We start from the raw sequence: 14,060 nt of genomic DNA on the forward strand, positions 1-14,060 counted from the left end.
ACTGAAAGATGAACCAAAAACGAGTATTACACTAGTTAATAACACTTCCGATTATTAAGATGGTATGTATAACATGTAGTATGTCTGTGTATGTAGTATCTGTACTGTAAGAATTACAATGTAATCAATGCATATAGTGGAAATAGCTATCTTGTAGTGATGTATTGCTGAGCAGTAGTAATACTTGTAGTATTCTATGTGTGTACTGCTGTAGGTCACACGGCACACTCCACATACACCACAAGGGATGACATGGGATTGGAACTCACCAATTCACTTCCAGCCACTGTCAGTGTCAGGATTGGTCCAACAAGAATGTGCTATAACAGGGGATAGTATATGTTGATATAATGTAACAGTCGACATATGTATGGGTGTATAAGTAAGATGAACATGTTAAAGGTGGGCTTACCGTGCAAATATGGTGTGCATTGTGGGATATTTTCCCAATATCTGTGTAATGTACAGTATTCTAGGCAGATCTGTATTCTATTCTACATAGCAGTTCTGTTATGTTATGCAAACAGTAGTTATGTCTATTGGCAATTAAAATGCTCAATGACAGGATACATAGCATTAGTATTCATCTGACAGGTTAGCAGCATGATAGCAAAGATACTTGGAAGAGCCAGGTAACTATCCATGCACATAGCACATGTAATATCCACCTCTCTACTATCATTTGCAAGCAATAACAGCTAAGCATGTGTACATGTTATGCAAATGTGTAGTGACCCTTGTTACAGGACTGGGCCAAATGGCTATGTGCACACTTACATAGAGTGGATATTGAGAGTACAGACACACTGGTTGAACTACCAGGTTTGTGTAGCCCAACCTCTCATTGCCAACCTAACAGCCGCCTGCACATACTGTATGTAAGGCAGTGCACAGCATTGGTAATGAAACAGGTTGCATATCATCTTTAACTCCAGTGTAACATCTGCAGTAGGAGTGTAAGATGTAGGAGACAGTTGCCCATGTGTAATAGCTGCATCAAAGGTGATGGCTCACACTATCTGATTATATCCTGATCATGTTGATAGTGGTATCAGAGCCTATTGATACATGACTCTGTTTGGAGAGTGGGTGTCTGTGCCCAACAGAGCTCATGGTCCTGGTGGATATGTGAGTATATACCCAGAGAAGGAAACAGACCTGTAGACACTTGCATCATCTGTAATCAACTAACAGGATGTGATGTGCTCCTCAGAGGAGGATTGCTGCTAAAGGTAGCTACAATGTTTCTGTAATAGCCAGTGTTGTCACATCCATAACACAAATATTTACATGTGAGCATCACTGTCTAAAACATCTTCATAGGCAATACGTAAACTAAATACAGCACTTGGTACTTGTAGTACTGACTGCTCATACAGGCATGTCCACTAGTCAGCTACTGGTGTTTCCTAATGTCAGCTTTGTGTATGTGGCCATCCTGAGGGAATGTAATCTCTATGCCATGTACACTGCCAGACCCACCTAACAACACTCCCCACACATTGTCTGGGATGTAGCTGTAGGGGTAAGCTGGAAGGCAGCTCAGTCTACAGCCATGACTGGACTGGACAGTCATGAGGTGTAGGTTAACACATGCAGCTCATCAACACAACCAGCACATACCCTTACCAGAAAACAGTAAGGACACCCACACACACTACCGGAAATCACACACATTCACAGACGCGCCTAAGTATCTGGCCAAACAAGTGACCCCCCCCCAAGCAGGAAAAGACAGACAGTGAAATACACAAACTGTATGACATAGTTTGCATAATTGTGTCACACCTCTGAACACATGACTGGAAACATGCCCAACAGTACTCATTTGTGAATGCAAACTCTAGCACTTTGTTACACACTGACCTATACGAGGGCATACATACTGTCAGCTGCCTGTCTGCCATGATTAGCCACATACCCATACACTCAGACCACCTTTTGAACTATACACATGGCTCTGGCATATTCCATGTTGTTGTGCAGGACCTGTGATGCAGTAGCCTGGACTGCATGGAAACACATGTAGGAACTGTCAGGTCTTGTAGCCCATGCAGGTATGTCCCAAGGCTTGGGTAGCATTCTGCCATTGGCCATAATGATACTGCAGTACAGGGACAAAAGGATCGTATTCCACAATTGTCTAGTGTAGTGGTGCATGTTGCAGGGTATCCGGTATCTGTCATCCTGGGATAACATGGTTGACAGACCATGATGCTTTGCCTGACAGAGCCTGCACCTGTCACCCCTGGGAATCTGGATACTGCCTAGGGCTCATGCTTCCCCTATAGTGCCTTCATCATGCATAGTTCAGGTGAGAGTCCACTGCTTCTACAGGAACAGCCAAGCAATAAACTGCAGGTCTCACTACACAATGACACATGTCAGAAACATTATACAGACAGACATATGTCAATTCCTAACATGGAGAACATACCTGTGCAGTGGCTGAGACATGTTTCAACTCTCCGGAGAGCACACCTGCATGACCATGTTATAACACATACCTCACCTTTTGCCCATTATCCTTTATTGAAACACACGGGCCACAGGTGTGTCCATATTCCTGAAGTATATGTACACCCTCACTCTAATTGCACATGCATAACAGCAGATGCATTATGCTGAGCAACTACCTTTGTGCCACAGTGGAATTCAAAATGCACCTTGAGACAGATCATCCACCCGGCCGAGGACTTACCAACTGTCATAATGTGCTGTAATGGGGAAGATTAGGTCTGAGACAGAACCATAATATTGGCTACTCTCAACTATTCCATTATGAACTGGGAAGACTCCTCATGTACCAACACCTGTGCTCAATGCATGTTGGATTCCATCGACCCCACTGACCTGGATCACAGTAGTCACACAAACAGGGCTAACAGTATGCTACACATAGTTAGTCTCCAATGCCAATGTTATGTTTCCTAAGAGCAGAGTGGTGAGTGCCATGGCACCCAATGCAGATGGACAATGCATGTGCAAATGCTGAATTCTACACAAATGAACCTTAAGGAGTCACATATGTGCAGTGATTGTGCCATTGAAACAAAACCAGGAGTCAGCCCAACACAGACAAGTAGGCAAACTGGTAGTACCATGCTTTAAACTGTACCACTGAAGGTAGTAACTGTTGCAAGAGTGAACATACATGAGTATAGGTGATCCCTGGTCAGCCCAAGATGCAGGTACACCATATAAAACCATGCAAAGCTACTGTGAAACCAATCAGCCACATATTATGAGGCCAAGCACAGAGCATTCTATAGCTGTGTCATTAATTGTAATGGCAATGACAAGGCCTGCTGTGCTGCACAGCACTATGGCATGGGAAGTACTGAGCCTACAGAAATAGCACCCGTTCATCCAGATAGGGTCTTGGAGAACCTAAATCCACTGCCACCCCTCCCCACCCCCAACAGGTACACTTAGTAATATATCCATGTACACTACAGAGCCCCTGTACTAATGACTATGCAGGTATAAGCTGCACTCTCTAATGCCATACATACAGCTTTCATGGGACCTGCCAACATCCCAGGGTGTATCCAACACAAATGTTAGAACATTCAGCTATCCACATACAAATTATGTTCAATCATAGCTCCATGTCAGGCTGTGTACACACCGAATGGTGCACAGCAACAATTATCACACCTCACAAAGGGGGAGACACCATTGATAATGGGACATAGTGCACAAATACCCTGCTGAGTCTGGTCTGTATGGCCATGAATTGTGGTCAATGTAATTGATGTACTCAGTACAGATGTAAATGACAATAGGGTTGATTCACACTGTGTATCATGACTTTGCCATATCGTAAGACACCATCACCCATACTGTGTTCCAGCTACACTCAGTAAAATAGGTGTATATTCCTATGTCACAGGAGTGGTTGGCAACTGGATTGCTGGCATAACCCACACTACAGAAGGTGTCTGATGAATATACACACATCAAACCAGTGCCAGCCACAGTAATACAGGGGTTATTCCTGGTACTCGCCCTCTTTGTTATCTATACCACATAGACTAACACAGAAGGCATCACCCTATTGATATCTTCAAATGACTATGAACTAGGAGCAATAGTTGACTCGTGTGCTGTGTTCAACATACAGAAGGGCCTTAGTGTATCAGATGTGTGGTGTGTGATGTATGGCCACAATCTGACAGCTACGTATTGCATTGCCATCCCCTATGTTACAAACCCTGTACCCATTAACTACCACCTAGGCAGCGGTCAACATAATGGCAACTGTGTGCATGGGATGCAGCTGGACAGTACTTCCCTTTGATAGTTACATCACCACAAAAGACAGGTAGTCATATGTGGCACCCCTAATCATGTCAGGGTGCCATCCAGGAATATAGAGATAACTGCTCAGCCATACGCAACACCCATGTGACCCATAATAGATCACATATTTCCTTTAAGGGTTATTGCCCATATGTAGATGGCCAACACAGCCCTTCACAATCCCTAGCTGCACTATGTAGCATGCAGCCTACCCTGAATAAAGCCATGTCCAACCCAGAGGTGTTGGACATGCTACACTTAACACATCCTGATCCCAAATAAACACATAACTCATGGACATCCACCTTTATAGTACAAGGATCACAACATGCCTGACAGATCCCTGTCCCATACACTTAACATACTCTTGCCATACTTTGCATCCCTGTCCAGCAAAGCTGCACATCGCCCCTCTCTGTGACATGGTGTGATGACCGCATGCCAAATATATCAGTAACCATGTGTATCGGTTCTGTGACACTGCTTGAATTGGCCACTGAAACTTACCTGTCTATTGCCTACAGCTAGGTAACCTGTCTGCTAAAGCTCATAAATGGCCCAGGGCATATAGCCTACTAGATCACTGTGACCACACATAGCATAGTTGATATCCAACCCTGCAAATACCATCAGGCTAGCTATTGTCCCATGTTTTACACATGAGCAACACAGGCAATACATGGCAGGTTGCTACACAGCTGTACAGTGCCATGTAGATGTATATGGCAAAACACATACATGCTTGCAAGTCTGCAGGGTCACAGGTCATGTCCCTAATGGCTATGTATGACTACATATGTGGCATATACACAGTCTTAAGGTCGACTGTATTAATGCGAACACATCCAGGCATGTGCTGATAGGTAAAGACACCACTACAGGCAAACAGACATGCCCACGTCAAGACAACATTCACATGGTGTATGAGCAATGTCATCACATGATACACACATATATGGTGATAACATCACATCAACAGTAGGTGTCAAATGTGTGTGACTTATACATGTCAGTGGTGTTCGTGTCATGTAGATCTACAAAGATGTATTTGAAATCTTAATAAATGTGATACACATGTATGTTCATCTGTACTGCTGCACTTCTCTGTGAGTTACTGTGACCTGTCTCTATCGTTAAGTCTGGCAGGTATTCCACATAGCAGACTGCTGCTGTACAGCTGCTTGGAGGATGAGGTCCTCATCCCATACCTCCTCGACAACTACACAATGCTCTTCAGCCATGTGCAACAGGATGCACAGCAGCGGGATGCTCTGTGGGAGGAACTCTGCAGGAGGGTAAATGATGTTGGTGGTCACAATCGCACATATCAGCAGGTGCACCGGCACTGCACTGACCCGATAAGATGGGCAAAACAGCATGCTAATGCAATCGCCAGGGAACAAGCTGCAACATATGGGGGGGGGCACTCACCCAGCCCCCACTCACGTGTACCAAGGAGCTACTGGCCAACCTGCAGACACCTGTAGACCTCCATCCACAAGATTTAGCTGGTATTGTGGAGGTGGGTGTCTCTCAACCACTAAGCCTTTAGTTGCCTGTTAAGTCACTACTACACATAAAACACAACCATATATCACATAGTTACATGTGTTACTGTACAATATGTAATGTAATATCATATGCAAGGCATGTATGCACACATGGCACATACTATAGTCAGCTACTCTATTTATGCACAGATGGGCATACTCCATAGAATAGTGTATTGTACTGGCTTATGTGCTAACATAGACATTGCACCCTGTAGCTACCACACAGGTGTGGATAATGATCATACTGTTGTGACACCACTGTTTAGGTACCTCTGGCATTTTGCAGTGACAGCAGCCTGTGTCAGGTGAGATTGTTATTATTTACCAGGCTTGATAATGCACGGAACATATTAATCGAATGCTATCTGCCATAACACGTGTACACATAATATATGGTGGTCCTGGTAATGGACACTGGTCAGACCTGCAATGCATCACACTGTTTACCTATGTGAAACAATTGAATACTATATGAAACACCTACACTAAACCTTCAAAACTGTCATTGCCAGATGTGTGGACAACAGTGAATACAAAGGTGGAGGTGTGTTCCACTGTAGGGACAGGTACTACATATCAGCATTGCACATGTTGGGAATACAAACAGTACTGTACAGAGAGCATATGTGTGCACACACACTAAATGTGTTGAAGCTGGAGTATGCCTGCCCCACAGGATACACCCTTGTGGAGTATACCCTTGCTATAAATGTCACACAATGTCATGTGCTATCAGACATGTCCATGACATGCAGTGGGCTGACTGCAACACTGCTCAACTATCCTGCAAAACATGTCTCACATCCCATACATACTACCCTTTGTCTGCATAACCCTGTCCTCAGTGGAGCATATGACATCTATGGGTGTATGTCATTTGGGATAACACTGACATGTGAAATAAAATGGCCATCACAACCATTGGACTGAACATGTGTACACATGGCCATGGATGATGGCCAGAGACATGAAGCAAAACACACAGTAGAAGTGATGTACATGTGTGTACACCCTGTTGTACATTGGCACGACACAATGCAACTATGGCCTTTGTGTAATGGTGATATTGCAGATGACAAACACTAAACATCATAGAGGCCTGTGCACAGCTTGTGTAGGCATAACATGAAACCACCACATAACATGTCTTGAACATCTGGAGTAGGTCACGACATGGAAGCATTCACCTATACAGTATCCAAATACATACATATGTTGCACTACATACACATATATCCACATCAAGCCACATATACAGTACATTCACTATCATGCCTGCTCCTCATGTGTGTGAGGTACACAGAAGGCATGTGGGACATAGAATACATGTAAGTTAGCCATGTGTGGGCATAGTTGCCAGATTTCAGTAATATGGTTGCAGATGTGCAGGGGTGTCATCCATATACCCTTCTGTGACCTGTGTCACACATTCCACATTAGGGTTTATTGTGTATACACCTCAGTGACATGGGTCACATTCCACATTAGATATGTATTGTATGTGAACATAGTCATGGCTATGAACTGTGTCAGTAGCTTACACTGTATAGCAATTGTGAAGCCATATGATGCCCTGCAATGGCTATGTGCATCAACTCAGTGTGCAGTATGTCCTTGCATATTTGTAGGGTGGACAGACAATATTGCATCAGCTGAAGGCCCACGTTAGTATAACATGTCCCTGCATTGGGACATCATTACCGTACTGTAGATTGGAAAGGACACCATTGTGTTATACATGTATGCATGTCATTCAACATGTCAGCAGAAGACATGTCATATTACATGTGATTGGCAAGGTAATATGCCACTGCAGGCCGGTGTACTGTAAACCTGTGCAGGTCTGTGGCACCATAGCAAAGTAGGGACAGCCATGTCAAACATGTGTGTACAGTCACATGCACAATGTCTACACTCAGCTCAGGGGTAGGCAGAATAATGTTGAACAGACATGCACTGCTTTGGGGGAGATATGCAAGCTAGAGCTCAGGCAAACATAATATGCAGTCTGTATACCCTACTGCTCATGTCCTCACTCATAGGTGCGGTGGCCAACACAAAGCATCAGTGGCAGATGTACAAAGGTCAGAGATGGTCTGTAAACATGTGGTGTATGTTGCACGCACTATGGCAGTGCAGTGCAATGGTGCAAAGTGCATGCATTTTGTTGCAGGTATGGGGCATAGGCTACTAACACAAATGGTGCAATACAGGTATGAATGCTAACCACCACTATAATTTTGTAAGGTGAATGCTGTCTGCTATACCACATGCATGCTGTTGTGTGCAACTCAGGGATGTATGATAACTACCACTATAATTGCCTAAGCTGAAACTATAATTGTCTAAGCTGAATGCCATCTGCCATATCACCTGCATATAGTGTGTGTGTCTGTGTGTGTGTCTGTGTGTCTCTGTCTGTCTGTGTGTATGCCACTGTCTGCCTGTGTGCATCTCTGCCTGTCTGTCTGTGTGTGCCTGTCTCTGTCTGTGTGTCTGTGTGTCTGAGTGTGTCTCTGTCTGTGTGTGTCTGTCTGTGTGTGTGTCTGTGTGTGTGTGTGTGTGTGTGTGTGTGTGTGTGTGTGTGTGTGTGTGTGTGTGTGTGTGTGTGTGTGTGTCTGGTATAACTTGTAACGTACAGTTCTTGTCTTCCCCTCAGAGGTGTTGATGTAGGTGCATTGCCCTCCTGTGGTCCACCTGATGTTAGTGTCCCCTCAGACTCTAGCAGTGATGATGATAGTATGATTGAGGCACAGCCAGGGTTGTCAGGGGCTGAATTTGTGCCATTGGTTGCAATTCCGCCTGTCTCCCCCTCATCCTCGCACACAGTTCTCCTGCCTGCACATACCCCATCATCACCAGCCATAGAGGAAGGATAGTTGCAGGATGGTAGCATGGAACAGGGAAATGTGGTGACTATGGAAGGTGTGCCTGCACACCATGATCCCAGTCAACAGACTGGTGATGTCCCACACAGGCATGTGCCCAGCGCTGCTCGCAGGAAGACCTCTGGCTAACATGCCCCTGTGAGACCAAGCAATTCATCTGGAGTCACCAGACGCATATTTCAGGCTGTAATGGAGGCACAGGCATATGCTGAATAGCACAACAGAGATAGTCTGAGGCTTCAGAGGGCTGCTGTCTGTTCATTAACTGACAACATCCAGGCACTTGCAAATGCTCACCATCATCTTGCAGATGTTTTGGATAGATGATTGGGTGACATGGTAAGAGTTCTTGATGGTGGCATGTCAATCCTCGAGCATGGAATATCTGTGCAGGAACATCTGTTGGGAGTGACCCATTGGGCACGTGGATGAAGGCCAGCTACATCACCTGTTGAAGGTCTACGTGAACATGCTACTGCACATGCCAGCTCCCATAGTGGCGGCAGCAGCAGCAGCATTGCTGGTGCTGTGCAGTCCACACCAGGACACAGCAGGCCATGTGCATATGGTCCTGGAAGGTCACAATAGGGACATGATTCCGGTGGACTTGTGTCATCAGAAGGTACACAAGCTGGACCTCTGCCTGGTAGTGCCCATGCAACCCCTGGCAGGCGCAGGTCACATGGCCATGGCTGGACACTGTGAACTGTGACACCTGCCTTGTACAGTCTGCAGCTGTCAATATTACCCCTGTGTAGGCCAGCCACATGCCAGACCTGTGTGCATGCATACACAAACTGGAAACAAATGTAGGGCACCTCAACACACACACGCATAACATCCACACACGCCCAATGATATCACAGGCCCTAACACACATGCATAATGTCATCCAATGGCACAGCCTAGGCCTCTGGCAAACATTATCACCCTGTGCATATGATGATGCCTGTGCTGCATCCCTGTCATCCACACCATCGGTGCAGGGACATGTTCATATGGTCTGATGCACAGGGTGAACATACTAGGTAGACAATTGTAGATTAATATTGTTGAGTAGTGTTGACAGGCAGCAGACATACCATGTATTGTAGTTTTAGAATGCATTTTGTATGTCTGACAGCATGTATCATGTGTAACAACACTAGCAGCATGTTGATCTTGACATTCTGCCTTCCTCTTTCAGGTGTAGTTCCATGTGCCGTGGGATGTTGCTTTTTGTGGGAGTCCCATATGTACATGTTGACTACCCACAGGTCAGTATAACAATATCTGCATGCACTTTGTAGCTTCCACATCACAGTTATATTCTCCCATGTTTCAGTTATGTTTACTGTTCTAATGATCCAAGAGCATGATAACTGTGTAGTAAGCTGCTGTGTTCAGAGCCTTCACATCTATAGTGGGTGATATTACAGGTATAGTTACCTGGAGCGCGGAGTGGGTAAAAGATTGGTATGCTGGATGACAAGGGTAAAGGCCAGTGGAAATAGTGGCTTCTCATTGGGAAGCAGTAATACCTACTGCCATGACAGCATGCAAACACAGACACACCCACACACTCAGGGATTCTAGACACAGTAACACACACTCTGACACAGACACACACACACACACACACACACACACACACACACACACACACACACACACACACACACACACACAGTTGCCAGTGTTTGGATGAGAACCCCTGACTATGTGCATATCATCATTATAGTACTATGCAATTACAAGACATGCCACAGAGATTACACATGTACAGGTAGTTGGAATGGCCTAAGATCGAGGACATCGACAGGGATACTACAGTGCAGTGAGTATATGTGGGGGGGGGGGTCCATCAGTAGGCTATGTAACAACAGGTCACACTCCAGCGCGTACATGTTAACAGGTGGTTAGTATGCCCATCTACGATTGATGATATCAACAGGGATGCTAGACTGTTTTGAGTTGATGGGGGCAGGGGGCATTAACATTTCACTATGGTAAAATACAGCATCACTCTAGGAACTGGAAAGCCATACACACACACACACACACACACACACACACACACACACACACACACACACACACACACACACACACACACCGGCATTCACAAAGATATACACCTATGTCACACACATACAGACACTTTACATGTGTGAGGTGTAACCACCTGCCTATGCCTTTCTTTCTGCACTTCACGCTGTACTGGTATCAACAACAGTGTTCAGGAGAGTGATAACATGTGGGATGTATTCCCAACCATACGTGACATATATGGACACACACCCACATGTGCCAGTACTGTGAATCAAACATCTGCCTATCTCATGATAGGTACTACAGCAGTACAGCACTATCACATCCAGTACAATGCTTACTGACTCTTTCCTTTGACAACTGTGCTGATATATGCATAATATATGCACACGGGAGGTATTACTGTTACAGGTGTCATGGGGTTTGCCTTCGGTGTCACCCTTACAGCATTCTACATTGTCTGTCTTCCACTTCAATTAACAAAACCTGACCTTAGCAGGTACACAGGTTATTGTAGGACTGGTTGTAACACATCAGTGAGCTGTCCTCACTAATCATTCATCTGCAAAGAAGCCCCACCACTTAGTAGTCATGTCCAAACATCTGTCCATACCTCATGTATGGCTTACTGTACTTAGAGCATATCACCATGTACAGTTAGCAATGTTGAGGCTATATTGCAACAGCATGATGTACTAAGACAACAGTCACCTTCAGACATCAGACACTGCACACACATGGAATCTACACAAACAGCAATACATGTACACATATGCGGTCTACATCAGTGCGTGCACTAGCATGTCAAGAGGATACATTCCACACCTTCCCCACACCATGTGTGAAACATAGCCGAGCATTACACCATAATGGATGTTGTATTCATGTACTGGTAGGACACCACCACTTTCACTGAGTAGCCAAGTGTACATATATTACAACAGCACATATCAACGTGACACACACAGCATTATTCCATGTCATGCTCCTATAAACTGTTACTTGACAGTGCCATGGTGAAGCCAGGGCACTGTCATGGTTAACAGTGAGCACATCATATTTGCCACACACACCTCATGTGTACTGGAAGAGTGCCAGCAATGTGCTCTGTTAGAGCTAGGCAGTACACTCATTCAAGCATGTGCGAGGTCTGTGGATTGTAAACATCTCACCCCAGCATGTACTGGCTATTGTGGTACTAAGGCTAATGTCCAGACAGCACACAGCATGCATGGCTTGCAATTGTTGACATGGGGAATATGTAGGAGCTGTGGCCACACATTGCTGTACATGTCATGAACATATCACCTGTGACTATTCAGGAACATAGAGTGCAGAGCTGGATTTCCCTGAGTCTGTCAATACAGGCCTTTTTGTAGGTCATATGGTCCTGTTATTTGGGTATGTTTGTAGGCATTGCATTAGGTGGACATGTCTAAAGACATACATGCCACATGGGGTGTTGTATGATATGATAGGTGTCATGGGTGACCAGTAGAGAGGGGATATTACCTCTGTCAACATAGATATCAAACCTTATGTACTGTTAGCATGCTATCTGCCATGTGCATATGTGTAATGACTGTAGCCACCTGTATGTAGAAAGATAAATGAAAGCTATTGTAATGTAATATATGTTGTATGAGTGTGGGATGTACATATCCAGGGCAGGCATGGTTAGGTCATATCCAACCATGAGGGTGTTGTTTACTGGTGTACAGCAACAGTCGACCATGTTAATGCTGACAACATCTGAGGGACCCTGGTATGTGTACAACTGAGCAAGTTAAAAAACAGTGGTATTATTGCATTGCATAACACATTATGCAGCTGTGTCTGTACATGTGTACATTGCACAGTTGATGTAGGCCTAGGTAGAGTCCACCAATCGAGGGTTATCTGGTGGTCTACCATACTATGTTATACCACATATGGATGTGTGTTGGTAGTCTGGGAACAAGGTGGTGGATGTATATGAGGATACAACCTAGAATGCAGCATTTACCACTGTCACCTGTACCTGACTCATCTGTGATGCGTTGTCGGAGTAGTGGTCTTTACATGTGAGTAGCCTTTATGAATTTGTGTACACCACCACCTGGTAAGGTCCATACCACTGTTATGACCCACATGTCTGGATCTTATATGGTGGTAATGCAATTGTGCACTACAGAGCCTTCACTCAGGTTTCCTCACTGCACAGATGTTGGTATTCCTCAATGTAGGCTCTACATTGAGCAAATGGATTATTAAAGCCACACATCTATCCCGGGTTAGCATAAGCATCCAATGCAATTGTCATGTAGGTGTCAGGATGTTACTTCTGTGTGTAGGACATTTGCCTTGGAATGCGGCGATATGGGTAGATGCGACCTAAGTATTATCCACACATGTGTAACATGATTGCATTTGCTCTGTGTTGAAGGCTTATCGTTCGGTCATGACAGCCCGGAATGACAGACATTGGACAACTTCGTAATAACAGCAGGACATTGGCTCATTGTTTTGGTCTAGCAGTTGCCACCTATACCATGACATCACTGCACGTGGCATTAATGTGCTTGGTAGCAAATGCCCCATGTAAGGTGACGGACAGTGGCAGAATTTGTGTATATGACCAATGTGAGATATACTTAGAGTAGCAGTCCTGCTAATAATGACAACTACGACCAGAGCCGAGAGAGATCATCTTGTCACCTGCACCTTAGTACCATTACACAAGGTGGCTCACACATTATGCTTGCACATGCCACTGTTCCATGTATAATGCCACTGTCCACAACCTGCTATCACTGTATGACTTTAAGTGCAGCAAGGTGTGTGACACATTCTCTAGGTAGCATCCACCAGTGAGACCCAGGTAACCTATTGTCTGTCACGTCCACACATACATGAATGTGTATACGTAACGTATATATGTCAGTACTTCATGAACATGTATGCATGTGTATCACACAGCACAGACACATATATATAATTCACAGGCCACATACAGGTATCAGGTAGTAAACCAGTATGATGGGCATATATACTGACAGGTATGATGTACCTAACTGTAAACCTGTGTGTTCACAATAGGAGTCCATTACAACGTGTTCTGTACATGTAAGTGTTTGAGCATGCACACTGTGGCCTTCAGTGGTTAGAATCAGAGTGCATCCCAAACAGCCCTGTGCTACTAAGTCTATGAGCATACCCACTGCCACCTTGTGTAATGTGAATCAGTGCATCCAACAAGCCCTTTGTTACTACATGTATGAGCATGCCCAGTATAACCTTGTGT

Source organism: Protopterus annectens, chromosome 4.part0 (genome assembly GCF_019279795.1).
Source record: "Protopterus annectens isolate FY-2018-M chromosome 4.part0, PAN1.0, whole genome shotgun sequence".
NCBI lineage: Eukaryota > Metazoa > Chordata > Ceratodontiformes > Protopteridae > Protopterus > Protopterus annectens.